Source organism: Hyla sarda, unplaced genomic scaffold (assembly GCF_029499605.1).
Source record: "Hyla sarda isolate aHylSar1 unplaced genomic scaffold, aHylSar1.hap1 scaffold_185, whole genome shotgun sequence".
Lineage (NCBI taxonomy): Eukaryota > Metazoa > Chordata > Amphibia > Anura > Hylidae > Hyla > Hyla sarda.
This window is the reverse complement of record NW_026608499.1, coordinates 116,144-134,488: the sequence shown is the minus strand read 5'-3', so window position 1 is coordinate 134,488 and position 18,345 is coordinate 116,144. Positions and strand designations below refer to the sequence as shown.

General features: G+C 46.1%; 8 non-coding genes across 8 annotated transcripts; all 8 read left to right on the top strand.

Moving 5' to 3' along the window:
• The first annotated feature begins 1,400 nt into the window (after window positions 1–1,400).
• Window positions 1,401–1,591, top strand: LOC130314973 (U2 spliceosomal RNA). Its single transcript, XR_008862559.1, has one exon. It is a non-coding gene; the product is annotated as a U2 spliceosomal RNA (small nuclear RNA).
• Window positions 1,592–3,684: 2,093 nt separating this feature from the next.
• Window positions 3,685–3,875, top strand: LOC130314972 (U2 spliceosomal RNA). Its single transcript, XR_008862558.1, has one exon. It is a non-coding gene; the product is annotated as a U2 spliceosomal RNA (small nuclear RNA).
• Window positions 3,876–5,967: 2,092 nt separating this feature from the next.
• Window positions 5,968–6,158, top strand: LOC130314971 (U2 spliceosomal RNA). The gene has a single exon (XR_008862557.1). It is a non-coding gene; the product is annotated as a U2 spliceosomal RNA (small nuclear RNA).
• A 2,098-nt stretch (window positions 6,159–8,256) lies between these two features.
• Window positions 8,257–8,447, top strand: LOC130314970 (U2 spliceosomal RNA). The gene has a single exon (XR_008862556.1). It is a non-coding gene; the product is annotated as a U2 spliceosomal RNA (small nuclear RNA).
• A 2,107-nt stretch (window positions 8,448–10,554) lies between these two features.
• LOC130314969 (U2 spliceosomal RNA) lies at window positions 10,555–10,745 on the top strand. Its single transcript, XR_008862555.1, has one exon. It is a non-coding gene; the product is annotated as a U2 spliceosomal RNA (small nuclear RNA).
• A 2,109-nt stretch (window positions 10,746–12,854) lies between these two features.
• Window positions 12,855–13,045, top strand: LOC130314968 (U2 spliceosomal RNA). Its single transcript, XR_008862554.1, has one exon. It is a non-coding gene; the product is annotated as a U2 spliceosomal RNA (small nuclear RNA).
• Window positions 13,046–15,129: 2,084 nt separating this feature from the next.
• Window positions 15,130–15,320, top strand: LOC130314967 (U2 spliceosomal RNA). The gene has a single exon (XR_008862553.1). It is a non-coding gene; the product is annotated as a U2 spliceosomal RNA (small nuclear RNA).
• A 2,096-nt stretch (window positions 15,321–17,416) lies between these two features.
• Window positions 17,417–17,607, top strand: LOC130314966 (U2 spliceosomal RNA). The gene has a single exon (XR_008862552.1). It is a non-coding gene; the product is annotated as a U2 spliceosomal RNA (small nuclear RNA).
• Window positions 17,608–18,345: the final 738 nt, after the last annotated feature.

The following is an 18,345-nucleotide window of genomic DNA, read 5'->3' as shown; positions in this document are numbered from 1 at the left end:
AGGCCCTTGCTAAATTCTGTGCACAGACTTTGAGATCTATACTTTAGACTGTATCTAAACCTGCTCCAACATGGACTGACATTCTGGCCTACTTTCAGCCGATGCGACTTGTCTGTCGCTGAACAGTCGCTTTTTATGTATTCAGCACCTATGTATAATGTTGTAAAAATGCTCTAGAAGCTAAAGTCGCAGAAATGTCACACATATTTGGCCTGCAACTTTCTGTGCGACAAATTCAGACAGGAAAAATCAGTATAAATCCTTAGAAAATTATCCCCCAGTGTCTCCATCTGCTGGCGGTATTGAATAAGCATTGCTGCACTGATGGGGTATGCATTAGACGAAAAAAAAGAAGAAAAAGAAGAATAATACGCCCAGAAAAGAGGCGAAAAGGAGAAAAACGTAAAAAAACGTGAAAAAAAAGTAAGAGGAAGAGAAGGGAAAAAAAGGTGGAAATGGGTTTAAAAGTGATTTCGGCGGAGAAATATATATATATATATATATATATATATATATATATATATATACGCGCACACACACACATATATATAAACGTATTCTCCGTTGAGATATTGCAGCCGCTGCTGTATCCAGGCCCAGGAGCCTTAGCACTGTGCTGTGATGTCACTCAATACCACTGACATCACTAGGTGTAAACAACATCTCTCCTTTGCTGTGTATGTGACTATGGAGCTGTTTGGTGATGTCGTCTATTATGGCCTTCATAGAAGCAACAGGAGATTGTTGCATCCATCTAGAACCCTCAGAACTACAGTGCTATGATGTCACTCACTTCCACAGGCCTTGCAGAGTGTAAACAACAACAACCCAGCTTTGTTGTGTATGTAACCATAGGGATTTGTGATGTCACCTAGAACCTTCACAGCAGCGACAGCTTTATGAGGAGCATCAGCACTGCTCTGCCTGAGCAGAACCATCACCGCCATAGGTTGTCAAATAACCCGGGTTTAACCCACACAGGTAAGTCCAATGGGGTGCAGGCATGTCCTCTATGCTTACAGCTTCCCGTGGGTGTTGGTTTGATACCGTTTGGGGACAGCCAAGGAGGCATCTGCAGGCAACAAAGGTAGGTGTGTGCTTGTGTGTGTGTTTCCTATGCAGATCCTAAGCCCAGTGTCACATGCAAGTAGGAGGAGTAAGAAGGGTTCCTGGCAAATCCGGGTTATGGATTGCATTTAAAAAGGCCCCGTGGGAGTGCAATGGGCCCCTGTCTTGCTGCTTAGCAATAATGGTATGGGTTTAGGTTCTGCTGTGTGTACTGGTGGTTGACTGCCCCCCAGCCCAGAGTGTGCATGGAAAATTGTCTGGCAGCCTCCCTGACAGCAAGCAGTGATAGTGCCCATGAAGGGCACCTTGTTGGGCCCGCCCCTTTCACGGTTATCGCTTCTCGGCCTTTTGGCTAAGATCAAGTGTAGTATCTGTTCTTATCAGTTTAATATCTGATACGTCCCCTATCTGGGGACCATATATTAAATGGATTTTTGAGAACGGGGGCCGATTTCGAAGCTTGCTTCCATCGCCCTATGCATTGACCCGATATGGCAGTATCTTCGGGTACAGTGCACCACCCCCTTACAGGGTTAAAAAGAAAGATTCCTACTTTCATTGCTACCTGCTTGCTGGCTAGCCAGCTAGCCAGCCCTGTGGGCCTTGCTGCTGCTGCAGCCAAAAAACAAAAGGTGGTGCTGCTGCTGCTTCTGCTGCTTCTGCTTCTGCTTGTGTCTGGCCGCTGTTGGAGCGTCCAGGCACAGGACTTCTGCTGCTGCTGACTAAATGGCCTCCTTAATTGGATCATTTGAGTAGCCAGCACACCTGTGCAGGTAGGGCATGACATGATAGGCAGCTGCCTTGATAGCGGGTGGGTGCTGAATGTTCCTAATTGACAAAATAAGATTAATGCTTATGAAGAAATATAAAATCTCATCCCTTCCCCAATATCGCGCCACACCCCTACCCCTTAATTCCCTGGTTGAACTTGATGGACATATGTCTTTTTTCGACCGTACTAACTATGTAACTATGTAACATAACATGGGGGGGGGGGGTCTCCTGGCTGTTCACACAGGTGTGTCATTGCTGTACATTGACCATGCATTGCTTCTGTGGTATTGCAAAGGCAAAGACAAATGCTTCCAGCCATCCATTGCACTAATGGATTGGTCATCAGCTGGCTGTCTATGTCCCGCATCAATATAGACCAAAGTACAGAGGGTTAGGCTATGCTATTGTGCACCTACCTGATGCATCAGAAGGTGCGAGGCCCTTGCTAAATTCTGTGCACAGAATTTGAGATCTATACTTTAGACTGTATCTAAACCTGCTCCAACATGGACTGACATTCTGGCCTACTTTCAGCCGATGCGACTTGTCTGTCGCTGAACAGTCGCTTTTTATGTATTCAGCACCTATGTATAATGTTGTAAAAATGCTCTAGAAGCTAAAGTCGCAGAAATGTCACACATATTTGGCCTGCAACTTTCTGTGCGACAAATTCAGACAGGAAAAATCAGTATAAATCCTTAGAAAATTATCCCCCAGTGTCTCCATCTGCTGGCGGTATTGAATAAGCATTGCTGCACTGATGGGGTATGCATTAGACGAAAAAAAAGAAGAAAAAGAAGAATAATACGCCCAGAAAAGAGGCGAAAAGGAGAAAAACGTAAAAAAACGTGAAAAAAAAGTAAGAGGAAGAGAAGGGAAAAAAAGGTGGAAATGGGTTTAAAAGTGATTTCGGCGGAGAAATATATATATATATATATATATATATATATATATATATATATATATATACGCGCACACACACACATATATATAAACGTATTCTCCGTTGAGATATTGCAGCCGCTGCTGTGTCCAGGCCCAGGAGCCTTAGCACTGTGCTGTGATGTCACTCAATACCACTGACATCACTAGGTGTAAACAACATCTCTCCTTTGCTGTGTATGTGACTATGGAGCTGTTTGGTGATGTCGTCTATTATGGCCTTCATAGAAGCAACAGGAGATTGTTGCATCCATCTAGAACCCTCAGAACTACAGTGCTATGATGTCACTCACTTCCACAGGCCTTGCAGAGTGTAAACAACAACAACCCAGCTTTGTTGTGTATGTAACCATAGGGATTTGTGATGTCACCTAGAACCTTCACAGCAGCGACAGCTTTATGAGGAGCATCAGCACTGCTCTGCCTGAGCAGAACCATCACCGCCATAGGTTGTCAAATAACCCGGGTTTAACCCACACAGGTAAGTCCAATGGGGTGCAGGCATGTCCTCTATGCTTACAGCTTCCCGTGGGTGTTGGTTTGATACCGTTTGGGGACAGCCAAGGAGGCATCTGCAGGCAACAAAGGTAGGTGTGTGCTTGTGTGTGTGTTTCCTATGCAGATCCTAAGCCCAGTGTCACATGCAAGTAGGAGGAGTAAGAAGGGTTCCTGGCAAATCCGGGTTATGGATTGCATTTAAAAAGGCCCCGTGGGAGTGCAATGGGCCCCTGTCTTGCTGCTTAGCAATAATGGTATGGGTTTAGGTTCTGCTGTGTGTACTGGTGGTTGACTGCCCCCCAGCCCAGAGTGTGCATGGAAAATTGTCTGGCAGCCTCCCTGACAGCAAGCAGTGATAGTGCCCATGAAGGGCACCTTGTTGGGCCCGCCCCTTTCACGGTTATCGCTTCTCGGCCTTTTGGCTAAGATCAAGTGTAGTATCTGTTCTTATCAGTTTAATATCTGATACGTCCCCTATCTGGGGACCATATATTAAATGGATTTTTGAGAACGGGGGCCGATTTCGAAGCTTGCTTCCGTCGCCCTATGCATTGACCCGATATGGCAGTATCTTCGGGTACAGTGCACCACCCCCTTACAGGGTTAAAAAGAAAGATTCCTACTTTCATTGCTACCTGCTTGCTGGCTAGCCAGCTAGCCAGCCCTGTGGGCCTTGCTGCTGCTGCAGCCAAAAAACAAAAGGTGGTGCTGCTGCTGCTTCTGCTGCTTCTGCTTCTGCTTGTGTCTGGCCGCTGTTGGAGCGTCCAGGCACAGGACTTCTGCTGCTGCTGACTAAATGGCCTCCTTAATTGGATCATTTGAGTAGCCAGCACACCTGTGCAGGTAGGGCATGACATGATAGGCAGCTGCCTTGATAGCGGGTGGGTGCTGAATGTTCCTAATTGACAAAATAAGATTAATGCTTATGAAGAAATATAAAATCTCATCCCTTCCCCAATATCGCGCCACACCCCTACCCCTTAATTCCCTGGTTGAACTTGATGGACATATGTCTTTTTTCGACCGTACTAACTATGTAACTATGTAACATAACATGGGGGGGGGGGGGGGGGGTCTCCTGGCTGTTCACACAGGTGTGTCATTGCTGTACATTGACCATGCATTGCTTCTGTGGTATTGCAAAGGCAAAGACAAATGCTTCCAGCCATCCATTGCACTAATGGATTGGTCATCAGCTGGCTGTCTATGTCCCGCATCAATATAGACCAAAGTACAGAGGGTTAGGCTATGCTATTGTGCACCTACCTGATGCATCAGAAGGTGCGAGGCCCTTGCTAAATTCTGTGCACAGACTTTGAGATCTATACTTTAGACTGTATCTAAACCTGCTCCAACATGGACTGACATTCTGGCCTACTTTCAGCCGATGCGACTTGTCTGTCGCTGAACAGTCGCTTTTTATGTATTCAGCACCTATGTATAATGTTGTAAAAATGCTCTAGAAGCTAAAGTCGCAGAAATGTCACACATATTTGGCCTGCAACTTTCTGTGCGACAAATTCAGACAGGAAAAATCAGTATAAATCCTTAGAAAATTATCCCCCAGTGTCTCCATCTGCTGGCGGTATTGAATAAGCATTGCTGCACTGATGGGGTATGCATTAGACGAAAAAAAGAAGAAAAAGAAGAATAATACGCCCAGAAAAGAGGCGAAAAGGAGAAAAACGTAAAAAAACGTGAAAAAAAAGTAAGAGGAAGAGAAGGGAAAAAAAGGTGGAAATGGGTTTAAAAGTGATTTCGGCGGAGAAATATATATATATATATATATATATATATATATATATATATATACGCGCACACACACACATATATATAAACGTATTCTCCGTTGAAATATTGCAGCCGCTGCTGTGTCCAGGCCCAGGAGCCTTAGCACTGTGCTGTGATGTCACACAATACCACTGACATCACTAGGTGTAAACAACATCTCTCCTTTGCTGTGTATGTGACTATGGAGCTGTTTGGTGATGTCGTCTATTATGGCCTTCATAGAAGCAACAGGAGATTGTTGCATCCATCTAGAACCCTCAGAACTACAGTGCTATGATGTCACTCACTTCCACAGGCCTTGCAGAGTGTAAACAACAACAACCCAGCTTTGTTGTGTATGTAACCATAGGGATTTGTGATGTCACCTAGAACCTTCACAGCAGCGACAGCTTTATGAGGAGCATCAGCACTGCTCTGCCTGAGCAGAACCATCACCGCCATAGGTTGTCAAATAACCCGGGTTTAACCCACACAGGTAAGTCCAATGGGGTGCAGGCATGTCCTCTATGCTTACAGCTTCCCGTGGGTGTTGGTTTGATACCGTTTGGGGACAGCCAAGGAGGCATCTGCAGGCAACAAAGGTAGGTGTGTGCTTGTGTGTGTGTTTCCTATGCAGATCCTAAGCCCAGTGTCACATGCAAGTAGGAGGAGTAAGAAGGGTTCCTGGCAAATCCGGGTTATGGATTGCATTTAAAAAGGCCCCGTGGGAGTGCAATGGGCCCCTGTCTTGCTGCTTAGCAATAATGGTATGGGTTTAGGTTCTGCTGTGTGTACTGGTGGTTGACTGCCCCCCAGCCCAGAGTGTGCATGGAAAATTGTCTGGCAGCCTCCCTGACAGCAAGCAGTGATAGTGCCCATGAAGGGCACCTTGTTGGGCCCGCCCCTTTCACGGTTATCGCTTCTCGGCCTTTTGGCTAAGATCAAGTGTAGTATCTGTTCTTATCAGTTTAATATCTGATACGTCCCCTATCTGGGGACCATATATTAAATGGATTTTTGAGAACGGGGGCCGATTTCGAAGCTTGCTTCCGTCGCCCTATGCATTGACCCGATATGGCAGTATCTTCGGGTACAGTGCACCACCCCCTTACAGGGTTAAAAAGAAAGATTCCTACTTTCATTGCTACCTGCTTGCTGGCTAGCCAGCTAGCCAGCCCTGTGGGCCTTGCTGCTGCTGCAGCCAAAAAACAAAAGGTGGTGCTGCTGCTGCTTCTGCTGCTTCTGCTTCTGCTTGTGTCTGGCCGCTGTTGGAGCGTCCAGGCACAGGACTTCTGCTGCTGCTGACTAAATGGCCTCCTTAATTGGATCATTTGAGTAGCCAGCACACCTGTGCAGGTAGGGCATGACATGATAGGCAGCTGCCTTGATAGCGGGTGGGTGCTGAATGTTCCTAATTGACAAAATAAGATTAATGCTTATGAAGAAATATAAAATCTCATCCCTTCCCCAATATCGCGCCACACCCCTACCCCTTAATTCCCTGGTTGAACTTGATGGACATATGTCTTTTTTCGACCGTACTAACTATGTAACTATGTAACATAACATGGGGGGGGGGGGGGGGGGGTCTCCTGGCTGTTCACACAGGTGTGTCATTGCTGTACATTGACCATGCATTGCTTCTGTGGTATTGCAAAGGCAAAGACAAATGCTTCCAGCCATCCATTGCACTAATGGATTGGTCATCAGCTGGCTGTCTATGTCCCGCATCAATATAGACCAAAGTACAGAGGGTTAGGCTATGCTATTGTGCACCTACCTGATGCATCAGAAGGTGCGAGGCCCTTGCTAAATTCTGTGCACAGACTTTGAGATCTATACTTTAGACTGTATCTAAACCTGCTCCAACATGGACTGACATTCTGGCCTACTTTCAGCCGATGCGACTTGTCTGTCGCTGAACAGTCGCTTTTTATGTATTCAGCACCTATGTATAATGTTGTAAAAATGCTCTAGAAGCTAAAGTCGCAGAAATGTCACACATATTTGGCCTGCAACTTTCTGTGCGACAAATTCAGACAGGAAAAATCAGTATAAATCCTTAGAAAATTATCCCCCAGTGTCTCCATCTGCTGGCGGTATTGAATAAGCATTGCTGCACTGATGGGGTATGCATTAGACGAAAAAAAAGAAGAAAAAGAAGAATAATACGCCCAGAAAAGAGGCGAAAAGGAGAAAAACGTAAAAAAACGTGAAAAAAAAGTAAGAGGAAGAGAAGGGAAAAAAAGGTGGAAATGGGTTTAAAAGTGATTTCGGCGGAGAAATATATATATATATATATATATATATATATATATATATATATATATACGCGCACACACACACATATATATAAACGTATTCTCCGTTGAGATATTGCAGCCGCTGCTGTGTCCAGGCCCAGGAGCCTTAGCACTGTGCTGTGATGTCACTCAATACCACTGACATCACTAGGTGTAAACAACATCTCTCCTTTGCTGTGTATGTGACTATGGAGCTGTTTGGTGATGTCGTCTATTATGGCCTTCATAGAAGCAACAGGAGATTGTTGCATCCATCTAGAACCCTCAGAACTACAGTGCTATGATGTCACTCACTTCCACAGGCCTTGCAGACTGTAAACAACAACAACCCAGCTTTGTTGTGTATGTAACCATAGGGATTTGTGATGTCACCTAGAACCTTCACAGCAGCGACAGCTTTATGAGGAGCATCAGCACTGCTCTGCCTGAGCAGAACCATCACCGCCATAGGTTGTCAAATAACCCGGGTTTAACCCACACAGGTAAGTCCAATGGGGTGCAGGCATGTCCTCTATGCTTACAGCTTCCCGTGGGTGTTGGTTTGATACCGTTTGGGGACAGCCAAGGAGGCATCTGCAGGCAACAAAGGTAGGTGTGTGCTTGTGTGTGTGTTTCCTATGCAGATCCTAAGCCCAGTGTCACATGCAAGTAGGAGGAGTAAGAAGGGTTCCTGGCAAGTCCGGGTTATGGATTGCATTTAAAAAGGCCCCGTGGGAGTGCAATGGGCCCCTGTCTTGCTGCTTAGCAATAATGGTATGGGTTTAGGTTCTGCTGTGTGTACTGGTGGTTGACTGCCCCCCAGCCCAGAGTGTGCATGGAAAATTGTCTGGCAGCCTCCCTGACAGCAAGCAGTGATAGTGCCCATGAAGGGCACCTTGTTGGGCCCGCCCCTTTCACGGTTATCGCTTCTCGGCCTTTTGGCTAAGATCAAGTGTAGTATCTGTTCTTATCAGTTTAATATCTGATACGTCCCCTATCTGGGGACCATATATTAAATGGATTTTTGAGAACGGGGGCCGATTTCGAAGCTTGCTTCCGTCGCCCTATGCATTGACCCGATATGGCAGTATCTTCGGGTACAGTGCACCACCCCCTTACAGGGTTAAAAAGAAAGATTCCTACTTTCATTGCTACCTGCTTGCTGGCTAGCCAGCTAGCCAGCCCTGTGGGCCTTGCTGCTGCTGCAGCCAAAAAACAAAAGGTGGTGCTGCTGCTGCTTCTGCTGCTTCTGCTGCTTCTGCTTCTGCTTGTGTCTGGCCGCTGTTGGAGCGTCCAGGCACAGGACTTCTGCTGCTGCTGACTAAATGGCCTCCTTAATTGGATCATTTGAGTAGCCAGCACACCTGTGCAGGTAGGGCATGACATGATAGGCAGCTGCCTTGATAGCGGGTGGGTGCTGAATGTTCCTAATTGACAAAATAAGATTAATGCTTATGAAGAAATATAAAATCTCATCCCTTCCCCAATATCGCGCCACACCCCTACCCCTTAATTCCCTGGTTGAACTTGATGGACATATGTCTTTTTTCGACCGTACTAACTATGTAACTATGTAACATAACATGGGGGGGGGAGGGGGGGGGTCTCCTGGCTGTTCACACAGGTGTGTCATTGCTGTACATTGACCATGCATTGCTTCTGTGGTATTGCAAAGGCAAAGACAAATGCTTCCAGCCATCCATTGCACTAATGGATTGGTCATCAGCTGGCTGTCTATGTCCCGCATCAATATAGACCAAAGTACAGAGGGTTAGGCTATGCTATTGTGCACCTACCTGATGCATCAGAAGGTGCGAGGCCCTTGCTAAATTCTGTGCACAGACTTTGAGATCTATACTTTAGACTGTATCTAAACCTGCTCCAACATGGACTGACATTCTGGCCTACTTTCAGCCGATGCGACTTGTCTGTCGCTGAACAGTCGCTTTTTATGTATTCAGCACCTATGTATAATGTTGTAAAAATGCTCTAGAAGCTAAAGTCGCAGAAATGTCACACATATTTGGCCTGCAACTTTCTGTGCGACAAATTCAGACAGGAAAAATCAGTATAAATCCTTAGAAAATTATCCCCCAGTGTCTCCATCTGCTGGCGGTATTGAATAAGCATTGCTGCACTGATGGGGTATGCATTAGACGAAAAAAAAGAAGAAAAAGAAGAATAATACGCCCAGAAAAGAGGCGAAAAGGAGAAAAACGTAAAAAAACGTGAAAAAAAAGTAAGAGGAAGAGAAGGGAAAAAAAGGTGGAAATGGGTTTAAAAGTGATTTCGGCGGAGAAATATATATATATATATATATATATATATATATATATATATATATATACGCGCACACACACACATATATATAAACGTATTCTCTGTTGAGATATTGCAGCCGCTGCTGTGTCCAGGCCCAGGAGCCTTAGCACTGTGCTGTGATGTCACTCAATACCACTGACATCACTAGGTGTAAACAACATCTCTCCTTTGCTGTGTATGTGACTATGGAGCTGTTTGGTGATGTCGTCTATTATGGCCTTCATAGAAGCAACAGGAGATTGTTGCATCCATCTAGAACCCTCAGAACTACAGTGCTATGATGTCACTCACTTCCACAGGCCTTGCAGAGTGTAAACAACAACAACCCAGCTTTGTTGTGTATGTAACCATAGGGATTTGTGATGTCACCTAGAACCTTCACAGCAGCGACAGCTTTATGAGGAGCATCAGCACTGCTCTGCCTGAGCAGAACCATCACCGCCATAGGTTGTCAAATAACCCGGGTTTAACCCACACAGGTAAGTCCAATGGGGTGCAGGCATGTCCTCTATGCTTACAGCTTCCCGTGGGTGTTGGTTTGATACCGTTTGAGGACAGCCAAGGAGGCATCTGCAGGCAACAAAGGTAGGTGTGTGCTTGTGTGTGTGTTTCCTATGCAGATCCTAAGCCCAGTGTCACATGCAAGTAGGAGGAGTAAGAAGGGTTCCTGGCAAATCCGGGTTATGGATTGCATTTAAAAAGGCCCCGTGGGAGTGCAATGGGCCCCTGTCTTGCTGCTTAGCAATAATGGTATGGGTTTAGGTTCTGCTGTGTGTACTGGTGGTTGACTGCCCCCCAGCCCAGAGTGTGCATGGAAAATTGTCTGGCAGCCTCCCTGACAGCAAGCAGTGATAGTGCCCATGAAGGGCACCTTGTTGGGCCCGCCCCTTTCACGGTTATCGCTTCTCGGCCTTTTGGCTAAGATCAAGTGTAGTATCTGTTCTTATCAGTTTAATATCTGATACGTCCCCTATCTGGGGACCATATATTAAATGGATTTTTGAGAACGGGGGCCGATTTCGAAGCTTGCTTCCGTCGCCCTATGCATTGACCCGATATGGCAGTATCTTCGGGTACAGTGCACCACCCCCTTACAGGGTTAAAAAGAAAGATTCCTACTTTCATTGCTACCTGCTTGCTGGCTAGCCAGCTAGCCAGCCCTGTGGGCCTTGCTGCTGCTGCAGCCAAAAAACAAAAGGTGGTGCTGCTGCTGCTTCTGCTGCTTCTGCTGCTTCTGCTTCTGCTTGTGTCTGGCCGCTGTTGGAGCGTCCAGGCACAGGACTTCTGCTGCTGCTGACTAAATGGCCTCCTTAATTGGATCATTTGAGTAGCCAGCACACCTGTGCAGGTAGGGCATGACATGATAGGCAGCTGCCTTGATAGCGGGTGGGTGCTGAATGTTCCTAATTGACAAAATAAGATTAATGCTTATAAAGAAATATAAAATCTCATCCCTTCCCCAATATCGCGCCACACCCCTACCCCTTAATTCCCTGGTTGAACTTGATGGACATATGTCTTTTTTCGACCGTACTAACTATGTAACTATGTAACATAACATGGGGGGGGGGGGGGGGGTCTCCTGGCTGTTCACACAGGTGTGTCATTGCTGTACATTGACCATGCATTGCTTCTGTGGTATTGCAAAGGCAAAGACAAATGCTTCCAGCCATCCATTGCACTAATGGATTGGTCATCAGCTGGCTGTCTATGTCCCGCATCAATATAGACCAAAGTACAGAGGGTTAGGCTATGCTATTGTGCACCTACCTGATGCATCAGAAGGTGCGAGGCCCTTGCTAAATTCTGTGCACAGACTTTGAGATCTATACTTTAGACTGTATCTAAACCTGCTCCAACATGGACTGACATTCTGGCCTACTTTCAGCCGATGCGACTTGTCTGTCGCTGAACAGTCGCTTTTTATGTATTCAGCACCTATGTATAATGTTGTAAAAATGCTCTAGAAGCTAAAGTCGCAGAAATGTCACACATATTTGGCCTGCAACTTTCTGTGCGACAAATTCAGACAGGAAAAATCAGTATAAATCCTTAGAAAATTATCCCCCAGTGTCTCCATCTGCTGGCGGTATTGAATAAGCATTGCTGCACTGATGGGGTATGCATTAGACGAAAAAAAAGAAGAAAAAGAAGAATAATATGCCCAGAAAAGAGGCGAAAAGGAGAAAAACGTAAAAAAACGTGAAAAAAAAGTAAGAGGAAGAGAAGGGAAAAAAAGGTGGAAATGGGTTTAAAAGTGATTTCGGCGGAGAAATATATATATATATATATATATATATATATATATATATATATATATATATACGCGCACACACACACATATATATAAACGTATTCTCCGTTGAGATATTGCAGCCGCTGCTGTGTCCAGGCCCAGGAGCCTTAGCACTGTGCTGTGATGTCACTCAATACCACTGACATCACTAGGTGTAAACAACATCTCTCCTTTGCTGTGTATGTGACTATGGAGCTGTTTGGTGATGTCGTCTATTATGGCCTTCATAGAAGCAACAGGAGATTGTTGCATCCATCTAGAACCCTCAGAACTACAGTGCTATGATGTCACTCACTTCCACAGGCCTTGCAGACTGTAAACAACAACAACCCAGCTTTGTTGTGTATGTAACCATAGGGATTTGTGATGTCACCTAGAACCTTCACAGCAGCGACAGCTTTATGAGGAGCATCAGCACTGCTCTGCCTGAGCAGAACCATCACCGCCATAGGTTGTCAAATAACCCGGGTTTAACCCACACAGGTAAGTCCAATGGGGTGCAGGCATGTCCTCTATGCTTACAGCTTCCCGTGGGTGTTGGTTTGATACCGTTTGGGGACAGCCAAGGAGGCATCTGCAGGCAACAAAGGTAGGTGTGTGCTTGTGTGTGTGTTTCCTATGCAGATCCTAAGCCCAGTGTCACATGCAAGTAGGAGGAGTAAGAAGGGTTCCTGGCAAATCCGGGTTATGGATTGCATTTAAAAAGGCCCCGTGGGAGTGCAATGGGCCCCTGTCTTGCTGCTTAGCAATAATGGTATGGGTTTAGGTTCTGCTGTGTGTACTGGTGGTTGACTGCCCCCCAGCCCAGAGTGTGCATGGAAAATTGTCTGGCAGCCTCCCTGACAGCAAGCAGTGATAGTGCCCATGAAGGGCACCTTGTTGGGCCCGCCCCTTTCACGGTTATCGCTTCTCGGCCTTTTGGCTAAGATCAAGTGTAGTATCTGTTCTTATCAGTTTAATATCTGATACGTCCCCTATCTGGGGACCATATATTAAATGGATTTTTGAGAACGGGGGCCGATTTCGAAGCTTGCTTCCGTCGCCCTATGCATTGACCCGATATGGCAGTATCTTCGGGTACAGTGCACCACCCCCTTACAGGGTTAAAAAGAAAGATTCCTACTTTCATTGCTACCTGCTTGCTGGCTAGCCAGCTAGCCAGCCCTGTGGGCCTTGCTGCTGCTGCAGCCAAAAAACAAAAGGTGGTGCTGCTGCTGCTTCTGCTGCTTCTGCTTCTGCTTGTGTCTGGCCGCTGTTGGAGCGTCCAGGCACAGGACTTCTGCTGCTGCTGACTAAATGGCCTCCTTAATTGCATCATTTGAGTAGCCAGCACACCTGTGCAGGTAGGGCATGACATGATAGGCAGCTGCCTTGATAGCGGGTGGGTGCTGAATGTTCCTAATTGACAAAATAAGATTAATGCTTATGAAGAAATATAAAATCTCATCCCTTCCCCAATATCGCGCCACACCCCTACCCCTTAATTCCCTGGTTGAACTTGATGGACATATGTCTTTTTTCGACCGTACTAACTATGTAACTATGTAACATAACATGGGGGGGGGGGGGTCTCCTGGCTGTTCACACAGGTGTGTCATTGCTGTACATTGACCATGCATTGCTTCTGTGGTATTGCAAAGGCAAAGACAAATGCTTCCAGCCATCCATTGCACTAATGGATTGGTCATCAGCTGGCTGTCTATGTCCCGCATCAATATAGACCAAAGTACAGAGGGTTAGGCTATGCTATTGTGCACCTACCTGATGCATCAGAAGGTGCGAGGCCCTTGCTAAATTCTGTGCACAGACTTTGAGATCTATACTTTAGACTGTATCTAAACCTGCTCCAACATGGACTGACATTCTGGCCTACTTTCAGCCGATGCGACTTGTCTGTCGCTGAACAGTCGCTTTTTATGTATTCAGCACCTATGTATAATGTTGTAAAAATGCTCTAGAAGCTAAAGTCGCAGAAATGTCACACATATTTGGCCTGCAACTTTCTGTGCGACAAATTCAGACAGGAAAAATCAGTATAAATCCTTAGAAAATTATCCCCCAGTGTCTCCATCTGCTGGCGGTATTGAATAAGCATTGCTGCACTGATGGGGTATGCATTAGACGAAAAAAAAGAAGAAAAAGAAGAATAATACGCCCAGAAAAGAGGCGAAAAGGAGAAAAACGTAAAAAAACGTGAAAAAAAAGTAAGAGGAAGAGAAGGGAAAAAAAGGTGGAAATGGGTTTAAAAGTGATTTCGGCGGAGAAATATATATATATATATATATATATATATATATATATATACGCGCACACACACACATATATATAAACGTATTCTCCGTTGAGATATTGCAGCCGCTGCTGTGTCCAGGCCCAGGAGCCTTAGCACTGTGCTGTGATGTCACTCAATACCACTGACATCACTAGGTGTAAACAACATCTCTCCTTTGCTGTGTATGTGACTATGGAGCTGTTTGGTGATGTCGTCTATTATGGCCTTCATAGAAGCAACAGGAGATTGTTGCATCCATCTAGAACCCTCAGAACTACAGTGCTATGATGTCACTCACTTCCACAGGCCTTGCAGAGTGTAAACAACAACAACCCAGCTTTGTTGTGTATGTAACCATAGGGATTTGTGATGTCACCTAGAACCTTCACAGCAGCGACAGCTTTATGAGGAGCATCAGCACTGCTCTGCCTGAGCAGAACCATCACCGCCATAGGTTGTCAAATAACCCGGGTTTAACCCACACAGGTAAGTCCAATGGGGTGCAGGCATGTCCTCTATGCTTACAGCTTCCCGTGGGTGTTGGTTTGATACCGTTTGGGGACAGCCAAGGAGGCATCTGCAGGCAACAAAGGTAGGTGTGTGCTTGTGTGTGTGTTTCCTATGCAGATCCTAAGCCCAGTGTCACATGCAAGTAGGAGGAGTAAGAAGGGTTCCTGGCAAGTCCGGGTTACGGATTGCATTTAAAAAGGCCCCGTGGGAGTGCAATGGGCCCCTGTCTTGCTGCTTAGCAATAATGGTATGGGTTTAGGTTCTGCTGTGTGTACTGGTGGTTGACTGCCCCCCAGCCCAGAGTGTGCATGGAAAATTGTCTGGCAGCCTCCCTGACAGCAAGCAGTGATAGTGCCCATGAAGGGCACCTTGTTGGGCCCGCCCCTTTCACGGTTATCGCTTCTCGGCCTTTTGGCTAAGATCAAGTGTAGTATCTGTTCTTATCAGTTTAATATCTGATACGTCCCCTATCTGGGGACCATATATTAAATGGATTTTTGAGAACGGGGGCCGATTTCGAAGCTTGCTTCCGTCGCCCTATGCATTGACCCGATATGGCAGTATCTTCGGGTACAGTGCACCACCCCCTTACAGGGTTAAAAAGAAAGATTCCTACTTTCATTGCTACCTGCTTGCTGGCTAGCCAGCTAGCCAGCCCTGTGGGCCTTGCTGCTGCTGCAGCCAAAAAACAAAAGGTGGTGCTGCTGCTGCTTCTGCTGCTTCTGCTTCTGCTTGTGTCTGGCCGCTGTTGGAGCGTCCAGGCACAGGACTTCTGCTGCTGCTGACTAAATGGCCTCCTTAATTGGATCATTTGAGTAGCCAGCACACCTGTGCAGGTAGGGCATGACATGATAGGCAGCTGCCTTGATAGCGGGTGGGTGCTGAATGTTCCTAATTGACAAAATAAGATTAATGCTTATGAAGAAATATAAAATCTCATCCCTTCCCCAATATCGCGCCACACCCCTACCCCTTAATTCCCTGGTTGAACTTGATGGACATATGTCTTTTTTCGACCGTACTAACTATGTAACTATGTAACATAACATGGGGGGGGGAGGGGGGGGGTCTCCTGGCTGTTCACACAGGTGTGTCATTGCTGTACATTGACCATGCATTGCTTCTGTGGTATTGCAAAGGCAAAGACAAATGCTTCCAGCCATCCATTGCACTAATGGATTGGTCATCAGCTGGCTGTCTATGTCCCGCATCAATATAGACCAAAGTACAGAGGGTTAGGCTATGCTATTGTGCACCTACCTGATGCATCAGAAGGTGCGAGGCCCTTGCTAAATTCTGTGCACAGACTTTGAGATCTATACTTTAGACTGTATCTAAACCTGCTCCAACATGGACTGACATTCTGGCCTACTTTCAGCCGATGCGACTTGTCTGTCGCTGAACAGTCGCTTTTTATGTATTCAGCACCTATGTATAATGTTGTAAAAATGCTCTAGAAGCTAAAGTCGCAGAAATGTCACACATATTTGGCCTGCAACTTTCTGTGCGACAAATTCAGACAGGAAAAATCAGTATAAATCCTTAGAAAATTATCCCCCAGTGTCTCCATCTGCTGGCGGTATTGAATAAGCATTGCTGCACTGATGGGGTATGCATTAGACGAAAAAAAAGAAGAAAAAGAAGAATAATACGCCCAGAAAAGAGGCGAAAAGGAGAAAAACGTAAAAAAACGTGAAAAAAAAGTAAGAGGAAGAGAAGGGAAAAAAAGGTGGAAATGGGTTTAAAAGTGATTTCGGCGGAGAAATATATATATATATATATATATATATATATATATATATATATATACGCGCACACACACACATATATATAAACGTATTCTCTGTTGAGATATTGCAGCCGCTGCTGTGTCCAGGCCCAGGAGCCTTAGCACTGTGCTGTGATGTCACTCAATACCACTGACATCACTAGGTGTAAACAACATCTCTCCTTTGCTGTGTATGTGACTATGGAGCTGTTTGGTGATGTCGTCTATTATGGCCTTCATAGAAGCAACAGGAGATTGTTGCATCCATCTAGAACCCTCAGAACTACAGTGCTATGATGTCACTCACTTCCACAGGCCTTGCAGAGTGTAAACAACAACAACCCAGCTTTGTTGTGTATGTAACCATAGGGATTTGTGATGTCACCTAGAACCTTCACAGCAGCGACAGCTTTATGAGGAGCATCAGCACTGCTCTGCCTGAGCAGAACCATCACCGCCATAGGTTGTCAAATAACCCGGGTTTAACCCACACAGGTAAGTCCAATGGGGTGCAGGCATGTCCTCTATGCTTACAGCTTCCCGTGGGTGTTGGTTTGATACCGTTTGAGGACAGCCAAGGAGGCATCTGCAGGCAACAAAGGTAGGTGTGTGCTTGTGTGTGTGTTTCCTATGCAGATCCTAAGCCCAGTGTCACATGCAAGTAGGAGGAGTAAGAAGGGTTCCTGGCAAATCCGGGTTATGGATTGCATTTAAAAAGGCCCCGTGGGAGTGCAATGGGCCCCTGTCTTGCTGCTTAGCAATAATGGTATGGGTTTAGGTTCTGCTGTGTGTACTGGTGGTTGACTGCCCCCCAGCCCAGAGTGTGCATGGAAAATTGTCTGGCAGCCTCCCTGACAGCAAGCAGTGATAGTGCCCATGAAGGGCACCTTGTTGGGCCCGCCCCTTTCACGGTTATCGCTTCTCGGCCTTTTGGCTAAGATCAAGTGTAGTATCTGTTCTTATCAGTTTAATATCTGATACGTCCCCTATCTGGGGACCATATATTAAATGGATTTTTGAGAACGGGGGCCGATTTCGAAGCTTGCTTCCGTCGCCCTATGCATTGACCCGATATGGCAGTATCTTCGGGTACAGTGCACCACCCCCTTACAGGGTTAAAAAGAAAGATTCCTACTTTCATTGCTACCTGCTTGCTGGCTAGCCAGCTAGCCAGCCCTGTGGGCCTTGCTGCTGCTGCAGCCAAAAAACAAAAGGTGGTGCTGCTGCTGCTTCTGCTGCTTCTGCTGCTTCTGCTTCTGCTTGTGTCTGGCCGCTGTTGGAGCGTCCAGGCACAGGACTTCTGCTGCTGCTGACTAAATGGCCTCCTTAATTGGATCATCCAGCACACCTGTGCAGGTAGGGCATGACATGATAGGCAGCTGCCTTGATAGCGGGTGGGTGCTGAATGTTCCTAATTGACAAAATAAGATTAATGCTTATAAAGAAATATAAAATCTCATCCCTTCCCCAATATCGCGCCACACCCCTACCCCTTAATTCCCTGGTTGAACTTGATGGACATATGTCTTTTTTCGACCGTACTAACTATGTAACTATGTAACATAACATGGGGGGGGGGGGGGGGGGTCTCCTGGCTGTTCACACAGGTGTGTCATTGCTGTACATTGACCATGCATTGCTTCTGTGGTATTGCAAAGGCAAAGACAAATGCTTCCAGCCATCCATTGCACTAATGGATTGGTCATCAGCTGGCTGTCTATGTCCCGCATCAATATAGACCAAAGTACAGAGGGTTAGGCTATGCTATTGTGCACCTACCTGATGCATCAGAAGGTGCGAGGCCCTTGCTAAATTCTGTGCACAGACTTTGAGATCTATACTT